Source organism: Atractosteus spatula, chromosome 20 (genome assembly GCF_055471065.1).
Source record: "Atractosteus spatula isolate fAtrSpa1 chromosome 20, fAtrSpa1.hap1, whole genome shotgun sequence".
Lineage (NCBI taxonomy): Eukaryota > Metazoa > Chordata > Actinopteri > Semionotiformes > Lepisosteidae > Atractosteus > Atractosteus spatula.
The window spans coordinates 14,217,692-14,231,530 of record NC_142725.1 but is presented as its reverse complement, the minus strand read 5'-3'; positions in this window follow the sequence as shown (position 1 = coordinate 14,231,530).

Below are 13,839 nucleotides of genomic sequence, written 5' to 3'. Positions count from 1 at the left end.
CTGTAACTGCATGGGTCAATTGCTGTAAAGAGGGTATTTTAAAGTTCTCATTGATGAGAACGTAGAGTTCTGATATGATCTCAGGAGACAAGCTCTGCAAGAAGATCTAAAGAATCCAATTTACCCCCAAAATTCAGGGAAGGTCAAGAACCAATTGATTTCAGATTCTCATTTGAGATCACTCACCGCATTAGAAACCAGATGATGGACACTTTTCTTGAAGGACTGAAATCTAAGAAAATAAAGTAAAGTGGACTTCTCTATTAGCCTCGGGGGATCTTGGATTGTATCTATTTCAAGTTAGTATTCCAACGACTTTGGCAGAAAGAGAACCTACAGAAGTCATTATTCTATATTACTAAAAATATCCTTTTTTTTGTTGGAGTCCCAGCACTGTATATCAGTGGGTGCCTTGAAAGGCATGTTCATGACACTGAAACTGTGTCCTGGCACTCTTAATGCAACATCAGTGCTGGCTGATGGTGAACAATAAATTCACTTGGGCTAAAATAAAAGTTAGATCTGTTTATTCATTCATTTCACTTATGCATTCCTTTCCCACCCTTGGTAAATTTTGTCAATTCTAACCAGCATAAAGGGACAGAAACTGCAGGTGTGGCAGTGACAGGATCCTGCAATGAACATGTCAAGGATAGTATCTATTTACCTTGAGGCACCAAGAAGTTCGGGATAAGCAGCCAGTTCCTGACACAAGCAGTCATTAGCACCTGCATTCCTGTGACCAGCTCGACCTCAGTATTCCAGCTTTTGCTTTTAGGACAACATCACTGCCCATGCCTCCCTCTTTTTCTCTTTCCCTGCTTTGCTTTCAGCACAAATCGCGGTTCATTCTTGCTCCAGACATAGTCTTTCAGTGTTAATTGCTAAGGTCAGACTTTCAGCACATGCCAGTCATGGAAACCATAGAAACGGGTAAAGCTACATCTGTCTGGGCCTCATTACAGTGATTTCACCAGTGATATGAATTGGATTATACACTTCATTTAGGAGAACCTCCAGGCCTTGCCTTTAGTGGAGCAGTTGATGGAACATTCTTCTATACAAGCCCTATTAATATCTTGGCTTGTTAAAGGGTACAGAAATGATAAGTACTGCGAATCAGCAAGATCCATTTTTTTTCCTCATTTTACACATATTTTACAGTTAAACTGCAAAGGGTTTTTGTTTTCCCAATCGCAAGTCCTGCATATGTTGTTAATCTGGTGTATTAGAGTCGATACAAATGTTCTTGGAATTGTAACATGCAGGAAAATAAAATAGGATAGAGGTGCCTTCAATTTCTATAAAAAAGCATGAAAGTAGAATGATTTTGGTTCACTCAGTGCCTGGGTAGTTATGAAAGGGCTTGCTGGGTTTATCTGCGTATAGCAGTAAGCCCTCCAAAATAACTATTAGTTCATCTATTCTGATTTCCATTTGCTATAATACATTGGTGGAAAGGGCAGACATAATATGACATATTATGACATATCGTGTAAAGACATATGGTCTTAGTTGATACAGTATGTAACAATGGAGCCCTTTGATATTATATTTTAAGAAAAGGAACAAAGAAACCCTGTTCAAAATAGTCAATATTAATTTCAGTTGGCTTTCCTTTTTTGACTATCCCTAGTTCTGCAAGTGATAGTCACATCTTGAAACCGAAGAATCATTGCCTTTGAGTGGAAAGAGCTGTTTTTTTTTGCTGTGTAGCACTTCTGGCATTGTGGCTTACATTAGTTGCCAAAGAAATTGATTTTTTTTTCTTATGTGGCATTGAAGGAAAAAAGAAGAAACCTCACTCTGTTAAGACATTTAAAAGAAGCAAGCTGTGTCCAGATGAAACCAGTTTTGAGTTCTCTGTGTTCCACAGTTTGGTCCCGATTATTATGAAGGCAGAACAAGGTTTCTAAAGAAATCAGTGCCTGTCATTTATCACTGGCTCACTGTCATCCCCCCTGGTGATCCGTGACAACCTGTCTGCTGCTGCTGTTGAGATCCTCCTGTGCCCAGGTCACAGGTTAACATGCATTACTCAGGAAGGCTGAAAGATGCACTTCGTGTTATTAAGTAAGTTCAATTTAGTCCATCACCAGAACCATCAAGAACTCAATAAAGTAAGAAAAAAAATTAACAGCGACCACTGAAATCCTCCAGGAGGACAGGATGAGCAAATGGACAGCAGACAGCAAAGGTTAAAAGGGAGTGCGGTCAAAGAAGGCTTTGAAAAGCTCTGAACCACAAAAATACATCCAATATGCAGCCCATGAACCACAGTCAAACACATGTTTTTCTGGCCTTGCAAAAGCGCATTCATCATTTCAAGCTACCGGGTCTGAAAACATTGTTACACTGTCCACTGCTTGGGAAACCATTTGGTCCACTATGTGGTTACGTTTTAAAACATCCAAAAATATCTTTATTCTTATACAAATGGCAATTTGAGTTCATCTACCCAGAAAAAAAAGAATTCATCCCAAAAACAACCATTTGTTTTTTCTTCCCAAAAAAAGACTTATTCTAAACACGTGATGCACAGGATAGCAAACATCACTGAACACCTTGGTCCCTGAAAACACAGTTATTCTGGAAGCCCAGAATAATACCTAAGGATTCTTTCTACATTGCTAAAGATATTATAATATTCCTCTGATTGGAGAATAACAAAAGGATGGTTAAATGTGAGCTTTCCATACCTGTATGTCTTATAAGACATTATTTGCGAGCTAGCCCACTTTCCAAGATGAGGACTAGATAATCCTTTCTTCAGCAGGTGGGTTTTCTTTACTTTAAAAAGACTCTCAAATCTGCTACATGAGCAACAGGCAGGGAGAAAAGTCTCATTCAAATACAACTTGTCTGTTGAGCTTGTTGGCTGAAAGAACACAAAACCTGTTTGTCTAAGTGGTGACACTTCTCCATGCTTTTTTTTTTATTTGGGGGCATGTGTGTCCAGTGTGACTATAGCACATCTTCGCATTCTTCCATGACTCTAGAGGCTTTGTCAGCTTGATAGAAAAAGCCCCACAAACAATGAACTTTTCTATAAACGAACTGTGCTGCTTCACTTTTAAGCACTTTAGCAGGAATGAACCTGCACTACAGCTAAAATTAAATATTGCTTTTCTTCCTTTCATCCTAGTTAGCTTACAATCCTGGCCAACAGCCTGAACAGAATGAATTGCGTGGACTTTCAAGAGATGGGATAGGAAGGCATGGCCTGTTGTCAACGGCATTTAAAAGCAGAGAGAGGCCAGGGTGTTAATTTGTTTGCCAATTCTGCTTTTGCTTTCGAACTATCTCCCCCTTTCTGTCATACCTGAATCGTCATTCTGTAGACATTCCAGGCTCTGCATGTTGTGTTTAAGTATGCTCCACTCTCATGCTTGGTGTTGTGTGACACACCTTTTCTATTTCAAGCATGCTTATTTTAACCTGATACATACCTCATTAATTAATCATTACTTTCTTACTATCTCTTGTGAATGGGCACGTAAACAAGCACTCCTGACCGAATGTGACAAAATGTCAGAAAGATCATAACTCCTGAGAAACAAGCATATAAGGACCAGCGAGATGGTCTTCGCAAATCCAAACCAAATGGCGCCTTCTTAAAAATTGAAGGTCCAAGTATTGTTTGTATGTAGGGTTAAATTTTGGCAGGGTAGAGAACAGTGCATAAAAATCAAAATATAATCAATCAGGATGGTCACAAGTGTAGAAATGTGTGTGCTTGTACATTTCTATCCAAGGAAACCCTTATAAGATGGCAAGAGAGCAGATCCACAGGAGAGAGATGGATGAGAGTAGCTGAAGAGAAATGTTTGTCAGAGTCTTGTGTAGGCCTTCATCCATCACAGGATCAATAAAGACTGAAGATGAAAAGTGAAAAGTGGAAAAGTGGTAATGTAGTAGTGCAATGTTGCTGCATAAACATGAAATTAAGGTTCTAATTATGTGCTCCTACCCCCCATTTTAAACTACAATATTTTGTTGAAATCACCTGTTACAATCAAATGGTTCCACCTAACAAAAGAACCACAAAATACTCTCAAAGAATGAAATTGACTTTCACTTTAAAAAAGAAAAGGTAAATTCTATTTTAACAAGAACACTTGGTAGCAAAGACATATTCATGCATATGAGCATATTATATGATCCAATAAAATATAAGATATAGAGTTTCATTGCTTTTCAAAGATTGCTATGAGTGTATGTTAGATGTAAGAGCTCAGCAGCCATGGTGAACCAGTGTCTAGCACGCATAAATTACGCTTCATCTTGGTCTTTTTAACCTGTCAGGCAGAGCACAAGGTGAACAGTGATGGTGCCCAAGCTCAACATGATTAATGTACTTCTTGTAATGTGGAAATTGTCAGTGTGAGGGTTTGTTGCCTGCAGGGCATATGACTACCTGTTTCCAAAAATGCATTAGCAGTGCTTTACATGGATGACCCTGTGATAACAATGATGGAAAGCAGACCTCTGTCTGCTAGCCTCCGGCTGGAGAAGGATAACCTGTAAAATAGAGCACCATGGAATAATTGTAGGGTTTTTTTTTCTTTTGTATCTTACCTACCCACCACAGCATGAACATTCTCTACATTTTCATGGTCAAATTGTTTCAACTGTAGCTGCAGCCCTGTGAGCCATTTCTAAATCATAGTTTAAAAGGTGGACTTATGCTCCCCAACACACATACACTGCCCTGTTCTGACTGTCCAGCTCAAAAAAAGTTTAAGTGACTGTTCAGAGCATGACAGCACAGTCAGGTTTGTCCGGTTGGAGGGGGTTCTCTCAAAAGAACAGCTTCAGTTGCATGTCTTACAATGTCCCAGGATTTACTGAAAAAAAAGCAACTTGGACCAGTCAACCACCTGAAAAAAAAGTAGAATATGAGAAGGTTGTTTTAGATCTAGTTTTTCTTTGCTTGTTAATTGATTGACTCTCATCACCCATTGCTAGCTCTATCTGGCTTTTTCCTGCGATCATGAAAGAGGTCGACAACCTAATAAATTTACTCATGTAAGGAATCTAACCTGCCAATATGACACAGGTTTAAATGTATTAGTGTTTAATTTTCAATGAAATGAAGGCACGCTACATAAACAGGGTTCAAAAGCAATCCAATTAAAATAAGTGAAATGGCATATGGAGCCATTCCTGCACTGGCTCTCTGATAATGTGTCACATGACTTTGCCAGTAATTGCCATTTTGTTTAATTTCCTGAAGACAAATTTCCTTTGCAAACATATGGAATCAAATGAATGTGTAAGAGAAGGTTTTTAATTCAATATAGCCTACATGATTATTCAAACCCTATGCACCTCACCCCTCCATGTTCCTTGACACTGCTACACAAGAAGAACTTGAAGATTAGTAGGATATAAAATGCAATTGACAAGGTTTGAGAGAGGGAAAAACAAAAGGTTATCCGCAACGTGTAGCATGACAGCAATCAATATACAGTGCCCTCAAGATTCATGTCACCAAAAAAACCATCATGTCTTACTTAAAACTATTTAATAATGTTATAGTAATTTTCACTATTGGCACTGTAGATTTTTGTGTATTCTAAAATGGGTAATATGCTCTTAAACGGTATGGCTTGGATTTCAGTTTTTAAAGCATTTCTGTGCATTAGTTTGCTGAACTACACATGCCTTTTTATTTAAGATGAAAAGATATAATGAAATTATTTAAAGCTAATAAATAAAGGAGATTATTTTAAATCAATCTATACATTCCATGTAGATGGAAATGTTTTCATTAGTAAAAAATAAGGTTGAGAACCCAAACAGAGCTAGGGCTATAGTAATAATGTATACTTGCTTCCTCAGAGACTGACACTTGTTTAGAAATTACTTAAACAAGAACAAGAACTTTTGTCAGCTCCAGTTTTTTGTTGCCCAACCTCAAACCTCATTTTTCCAGGTTTCTGACCTATCACCACTTAATTCATTTTCAATTCTTATCTGCCTAACACTGCATTAACATTCACATGCACCAATTTATTTCAAATCTAGGAAGCATCCAGTAAATTAGATCTGATATAAGAAGTCTAGATACTGGAAAGAATGAATAAGGGCAGGAAAAACCATTGAAGGTGCCCCAAGGAATGTGCAGTTAAGAACCTCTTGCAGGCTTTCTGTCAGTGCAGACAGAACATGGATATGGAGAAGAGATGCGCCTGGCTGTACTATCTCCAGTCAGGCTTGACACTTCTTGGGCTGAAAAAGTGATGGCACTGATTTAACAGGGGGCACTGTCTCTTAAAATTCCACCTCTGTCAAGTTCTTGGCTGACTGCTGCTGCTGCTGCCTCTTTTAATATAAATCCTTCCTTCCTGCAAATCTGCCATCAAACCCAACCACCCCCTCCACTTCAAATCCCTAACCTCTAACCTTCAGCACCCTCTCCCCCAGAAAACCATAGACGGCCCCTGATCTACCTCCTGCATAAATCTACTGGAGCTGGCCGCAAATATTCCAGCTATGCTGATTTATGGAGGCACTGCTGATTCAGAACTGTGGTATGCAGCCAGCAGTGATCTGTTACTATGAGGGCTTTAAAACATAGCTGGCCTCATGTGCAAGTAATAAAAAGACACCCTTATGTGTATATGTTTATGGTGGGACCTGGGTGAGAGCTCTGAACTCACCTGAATAGGGTCAATTAACGTAAACACAGTAGGAGGGGCTGCAGACAAAAGAGACAGCAGCAATTTGCAATCCCTCCCTTTAACCACATACAGGAAGGTGTATGGACTGGGCTCTTACATGTGCACGCAGCGTGGCCTGAATTGGTTTTTAATGGTTGCCTGTTGGTAAACCACTGCCCTCCCTCCTTCCATTTGTGTTTCTAATGAATACAAAAGCACTAATCCACTGGCTGCCAACAAGAGGCAATTTTTGGTTTTATTTTTCTTTTTACAAATGAAAATAGAAACGTGCACACTTATCTATTTACGACCGACTTTGAGTCAAAAAGTATCTACCCCCCCCCTTTTCTTTTAAAGCGGCATATTTGCATTGCTTCTGCTGCGTGAAATGGGAATTACTATACCTTTAGATCAGCACCTTTTTTATTTGTTACTAGCTCTCTCAGCACTCAATAGTCTTATCAAGAATTATGGAATACGTCATTCAACTTCAGTTCTGTTGGAACTCTTTTCTGGAAGAGCTTTAAAAGCCACAGAAAACACATTGGATTTTAACCAGTTTCAAGCTCAGTTGGGTCCAGTCTGACAGTTCTGGATTATCTCTTGAACTAGATCATTTGTTTTATTAGTAGTTTGGCAGGATTTGGGAGGGGCCTCTTTCTTGTTAATATAAATTGAGGCCAGCTTAATTTCACAATGCTCACTGGGATAACTTTGGCCAAATAGCATCATAACCAATGATCGGAAACAGCCACAGTTCATCACCACAATCTTTTGTAAGTGAAATCATATATGCCAGCTGTAGCAAATCTACACCATGAAATGTGAAGAGGGACTATACATTACTGAACTGATATAAGGCATGTCTGCCCACTGAGAGCTAAGACAGCAAGCTTCAATTGACCACTATATAAAGTGATTCATGACCAACATTATTCACTCACATTCTACTTTTTTGAATGTCCACTGCAGGAAGGCACCTGTCCCAACCTTAAGCATCCACCACTGATATTCTTGCTTTTGGCAAGGTAATGATTAATGTTAATTAATTTGCCAATAATAAAAAGATTCCAAGGGAATACCCTGACAACATCATCCAAACAGAATACAGTTCCTGTTTATAGCAGCCAGAATAGATACCAGTCACTTTTGCATGCCCTTTTCAAAAAACATATTACATGTCAATTTATAGCATTCTCCTCATTTGTATTTTTTTTGTAATTTATCATATTCACAATGTATATGCCATTTCTTAAAAATTAAAGTGCCAAATTTAATCAACATTTGTGCATTTGCACATAGACATATTCATATACCGGTATATACCGTAGCAATATGCACATATACATGTACTGTATAAAGACATACATATATAAAATAGTGGGGTATTTTATTACACAGTATATACTAAAAGATAGTGGTGGAAGGGAAATGCTTAAAATATGACAGTGAAAAGTCAACTACTTGCAATACTGAATGTATGCACTGTGTTTACTTGAAGTAATGAGCAGGCTAAGGGAAAGGAGTGTATACAGCTAAAATACCAACACCTACAGTATATTATACTGTGCACTTGAAATATTGTCAACAGCACTATCAAGGTACTTATGCATACACAACAAAAAATTTCCATTGGGAAAATGGTATCTATCATGACAAGCTAAGGACCACTCCTTACAGTGTGAAGTCATACATCTGTAGCCAAAAGATTTATATACGGGTCGGTTTCCAAAATTCATGCAGGTTCAGAGCCATGGTGTCAGAACGCCTCTGATTTCTCATTTAAAAGACACTGCAATCTCAGCCAGGAAGCACTTAAGTGTTTAAGTGTTTGAAATTACAAATGCATGTCCCTGCCAAAATTGACTTTAATCCCAAAGGGTGTTGTTAAGGCATGTTATGGAAAAAATGTCATAATATAGAATAAATAAGTCTGTCTGTTGACATAATTCTGATTAGGTTTCAGTAAGAAAAAGAGTGGCGTATCGTCTTGACTAGTTGACTTGGAATGCAGTAAAACATTGTGAACTCATTGCTGATTCAAGATAGTATTAATTAGGTCCATAGGAAGGTCTGTGACAGGTCTATCAGACCTGCTTTACAGAGAAGAACACACCAGGCATTCATTTAGTTCTTCTGTATACCTCGGGCTAACAGTACAAATATATCTTAATTGCAGTTTAGCTCTCTCAGCAATATGTTAGCCATCCTGACATTTTTTATACAAATTGACAGGGAGCTACATTTTGGGTTCCTGAAGTGGTGTAGAAAACCATCAAGGTTAATAAACATATTTTGAAGGGAGGCTCCATCCCTGATTTGCTAGTAGCTGCTGTCTTTCAGATGCAACACGTACTGTATGTAAAGCATTTAAAGATCCTTTGAGATGAAAAGCACTATAGAAAGAGCTAAAACCCATCCCTTAGCTGTGATTGCTTAACCATTACCTTGGTTATAACCCAGCCCTTGCCCTTTACACACACACTCAACCACCCACACACAAACTGCATTTTACTCGCTGACCTCGGGACTGACATGATTGGACGAGATCTTCACCGGATTTTCATTGAATATGACCAAATAGGAATGATCATTTGTGTCTAAAAGTCAGGTTCTTTACTTTGAAATTAATACAAAAATGAGGTAGGAGTGTCAAGGTTAAAAGATAATTAAAAAAATAGATATGATCATAAGAATGACAAATAAAAAATATATTCTTCATAATATTAGCATTATTAGGGCTCTACAGGAACCAGGCTGGCTAATTAATTGCTGGGGCCTTATGTTATTTTCTAAGTCAAACTAAAGGAAACCAAGAATGTTATTCACAGTCTTCTATCTAGGATACAGTATTTCAACTCTCATTTCAGATGGGAGCTGTCCCAATAGATTGGAGAGTTGTAAATCTGATGCTAACCTACTGACCAATAAGTTTAGCCTTTTTTCTGGTAAAGCTATGGAAACAACAGTAAACGCTAAACTAGCAGAATAATTTTGAAACAATGGCATTTTAAGAGACAGCCAAGATGGATAAAACAGGGGAAGTTTTGTTTAACAAGTTTACTAGAATCACTTAAGCAAGCAGAAAGGGCAGCTAATAAAACCAAAACATACAATGTGATACTGTATGTTAGAACTTCCAGGTCCCTCATAAAAGCTTAATTCTCTAAAAGCTGCAGGAATCCACAGTAATGTGTGCACATGGATCAAGAACTGGTTAACAAACAGGAAACAGCACATCATCTTAATGGACACAACCTCTAATTGGAAAGATGTAAGCAGTGCAGAAGGGATCCGTTGTAGGCTCAGTGCTCTAGCCGCTCTGTGTTATTAATTACGTTTCTGGTACAGATGGCAGACTAGTGAAATTCACAGATCATATAAGAAAGGAGAGTGGCAAACTCTCCACAAGGAGTGAAACCACTACAAAGTAACTACAAAAAGTATGGATAAAATAATGGATTGGTGATCCATACTATACCCATATCATTTGTGATTCTTAGTTGTCAAAGGCTAGACATTGAAGGGATACGAGTGTTTAAAATAATGATTATTTGCACTTGTATAACACTTTTCATCCTCTAATATTGCAATATGTGGATGAAGGGAACCTGGCTCCCTTTACCCACCACTGAAATGCCATGCTCATCTGGGTGATGGGCAGCAGCCACTCTGTGCCACCAGCCCTGTCACACAGCACATATAGCATAGAAATGAGAAACTGCTTCGCCGTTTACTTTAAGCCAGATTTTTGGTAGGAGAGGTAGTTCAAGCTCAGAGTGAAACGTAATCAGACTTAATAAGAAAGCACCTGCAGCATTACAGCATTATTTTTAATATGGTACTCTCCACATTAACTCTGTTAGAGTTTACAGAAAGGAACTTGAGTTCAGTTATGCACTCAAAGTACAAACAGACCTAATGTAACTACTACTGAAAATATGCAGTGAAGGTGTGGAAGGGTTACAAGCAAAACTACGGCATACACTGTATTTCTGCCAAAGTGGACAGGAGAATCAATTACAGTATGTAATATCAGTTTCAGCAATCAGTGTTATTCATAGTGAATCATGAGTAATGGTGTATGGTGGGGGCTTCATTATCAGTCTTCCTTCTGTATTCTGTATTTTACAGCAATTGTGAAGAAGCTGGCATCTTCTTATTTAAACAAAGCTTAACTAAAAATCTCATTTAAAAAATGATTCAATCTTCTGAGCCCCTGATCTTTGCCACCTCCAAACAGAGTGATGAAAAAAAACCTTTCACGAGTAAAGTCTTGTTCTCAAATGTGGAAAACACAAAGTACATACATGCGATGCAAAACAAAATGAGGAATGAAATAAAATTATGGGTTGCATTTAGGTACATTTTAAACACAACATTATTCCACTAACATAGCCTCATAAATAATTCTGTTGTTTTTTGGCTTTGATGTAACAGATACAGACACATAGGCTGAATACCTAATCTAAAACAGAGATCCTCTTTTTAACTGTCCTTTCTATGAATATCTTTATTTTATTCAGTGATTTTGTAAATAATTTCCAAATTTACAACAAATACAAATCAAGGCAGCACTGCTTTGAAAAATTAAGGTAATTGTTTGGATTCTTTCTTCTTTCAGGAATTTGCTCTTTTCATTTTATGTCTTATGCTGGATTTCATTCTTGTAACCACAATGATGAATGATTGAAGTAAGAACTTTGCTCCACATATGAAATCTTCATAGCAGAAATGACTCTCTTCCTACTCACTGTGAACTCTAACTAAGACCACCTTGGAACATTTGAATTTCTTATAGTGAATAAAAGCTTGGTCATGTCGATTCTTAATAATCCAGGGAGGGTTATTTGCTATTCAAGTTAGCCTAAAACAATCACATGTGCCTTACTAGATATATGAAAAAGCTTTGAATAAACAATGACTCACAAACTAAACGATTCTTCTTTACCCAATCTACAGAAAAAGAAAATTGCAAGCTTAAAAAAATCTAACCTAAATGTATGTTTTTGTTTAAGACGTTTACCACAGTATGCTTCATGCAGCAACCAAACAATACTTTCTGCACATTTCAGGTTTTGCTGCACTTGATGGAAGGGATTACATTTGTATGTAAACAGCAAAAGGGAGAGCCAATGAGGTAAAGTGCATACACGATTTATTTACTACATCATTTCCAAATTGTGACTTTTCCTTTTGTACTGTCAGACAGACAAACGGCTATCTGTAATGAAAACCAAATTTGAGCTAGCAACAATGAACAGTGCTGTACTGTCTCTAAAATCTCCTTGGGTGATACATTCAAATGATAGCATCCTGCCTGGGTGTGTGTATCCAGTTGTAAGATAATACCAGACATATGAGAAGATAAGTAATATTTGGTCTGCATCTTGTCATGTGATTCGCAACACTAAGTTATTAAGAAATCTAATTGGGCACCCTTTCTTTGAGGCATAATGGATTCCCTCTTCCTGAAAGCACAACTTAAAGAGAAAAAAAATGTTGGCACAGTAGCAGGGGCTAAGGAGATGCAATTCAAAAAGCCAATATCAGTACTCTGATTGCTCAATCTCATTCAGAGTATTTCACTCATCAGCGATTAAAAGACAGCAGTGCTCAGGCTAAATTTGTCAGGTCAGGCTTTTGAGCGAATTGAACACACTACTTTATGTTTCAAGCATTTCAACTTGTTTTTATTCTATTTCATCCAAATAACAAAACAAAACACTGTGTACCAGAAAAATATCTTAACAACTAAAGCATGACGCTGCTTTAGACTGGTTCCAATTAATGTGATTTCTCCATTCTCCGAAAAATAAAGCTTTTATCTCTCATTATTGTTTTCATAGACAGAAACATACTTAAACATACTTACCAGCATGCTCAGCGCCAAGCTTTTGTGATATGTAAGCATATTTTTTTTCCAATTTAAGGTGCACTTGATTCACTGTAATTTAATTAATTGAAAACGTCAGGCTTTTGTGGTACATGACTTTTCAGAATATATGAGTGTTGTCTGGTTTTCTCCATATCAACACTGTATGTAACTATGATTCTACGGTTTTGTATAACCACAAACTTAAAATAAAATTTCTGAATGTTCAACACAAAGCAAAGCGAGACCAGTGATAACAGCACTGCGGGTTGCATTAAGAGAGTCTCTCACTATGCTGCAGAGCTTTTCTCTCTTCAGTGAGTGATGGCTCAGCTGGTAATTGAACTTTAAAGAGATTTTCCAAAAGGTATCTAATTGGAAATCAATTGATATTCACTTAGCTTCACATTTGTAACATGGGCATATTGTGGGAAACTAAAATATAAAAACTGATTATATTTATGAGAAAAGCCCTGTGATCTAAAATTAAAAAAAAACAACTGAATTATTACAGAGGACAGATTGTAGCCTCTCATAGCACTGTTACATCTAACTCAGACAATCCAAATGGACAGTAAAAGGGCAAAAATGAGAATTATTTTGTCAGACAAACTGAGACGCGAGCATACTATCTTTCTTTGTGTATAGTAGTTTCACAAGGGAATCAGAGCCCATCACCCCTCCATCTCTGAGGCCTACCAGCTGAGACAGACACCTCTGAGGAGTGCTCAGGGAAAGACTCTTAATACAATGTGTGCAGGATTCACATTCTTCCACTGTTGTACTCTTCAGACACCTAGAGGGAGCTTAACCAGTTCATCATGCTGTGGTGTTTTCCTCTAAAGCAAAGCAGTTGTTTCAAATACAGAAATCTCGGAAGTGCAGAAGTACACAGCAGCCAGAATGGCCTCCCTTGTACATAACCCCTTACATTCTAGTTCTTTTCTTATGTCTGATGAAACCTAATCTGATTTATTTGTCTTTTAGAATAAAAGGCTCCCTTTTCGTTTGGAATTTCAAATTACAAAACAGGAGGAAAATTCTTGTTAAAGTGGCTCCCAGGCACGGAGTATTTAGCATCAATTTACATAAAAGTTTTGAATGGGTGTGTATTGCTGTTGGCGCGAGGCACAGCCTACTGACGGTAACCTTTTCATGAGAAAATAGGATTTTACATACCTTCAGAGCAGCCTGCCCATCCCAAAAGCTCCTGGTCTGTAGGACGTTTTTCTGGGTGAGAGTTCAGTGTAACATCTTGTCATCATAGAAGAGGTTATCTAAAAATAACAAAACGCAGTT